Source organism: Mandrillus leucophaeus, unplaced genomic scaffold, assembly GCF_000951045.1.
Source record: "Mandrillus leucophaeus isolate KB7577 unplaced genomic scaffold, Mleu.le_1.0 Scaffold536, whole genome shotgun sequence".
NCBI classification, from domain to species: Eukaryota; Metazoa; Chordata; class Mammalia; order Primates; family Cercopithecidae; genus Mandrillus; species Mandrillus leucophaeus.
This window is the reverse complement of record NW_012105764.1, coordinates 368,946-369,538: the sequence shown is the minus strand read 5'-3', so window position 1 is coordinate 369,538 and position 593 is coordinate 368,946.

The window sequence follows — 593 nt, the reverse complement described above, 5'->3', positions numbered from 1 at the left end:
GCTATGTGACTCAGGCTGGATGCAGTAGTCCTATTCTGGCTCACTGCAGCCTTAAACTCCTGGGCTCAAGCAATCCTCCTAGTTCAGATTCCGGAGTAGCTGAGAACACAGGCATGCACCACTACCATGCCTGGCTAAGTGCCTTTTTTTTTTTTTTTTTTTTTTTTGGTGGAGACAAGATCTCACAATGTAGCCCAGGATGGCCTACTTATCTTTCAAATCCCTGTTGTCATATTCTCAGGTAAGCTTTTTCTGACTTCTCTGACTAGGTGAAATCCCACCTTTTTTTCTCATGACCTTCTCCAGTGCAACTATACATATAATTGTGATTGTTTCATTAATAACTGTCTCTTTCACTGTATTTTAAGGCCCATGAAGGCTGGAATCCAAGTCTGGTTTTGCCCACCATTGTATGTCCAGCACCGAAGGGCCTAATACATACAGGGAGCTCAAACATTACTTTTCAATAGAATGAATGAGCTGGCGCGGTGGCTCACGCCTGTAATCCCAGCACTTTGGGAGGACGAGTCGGGCGGATCACGAGATCAGGAGATGGAGACCATGCTGGCTAACAGGGTGAAACCCCGTCTCTA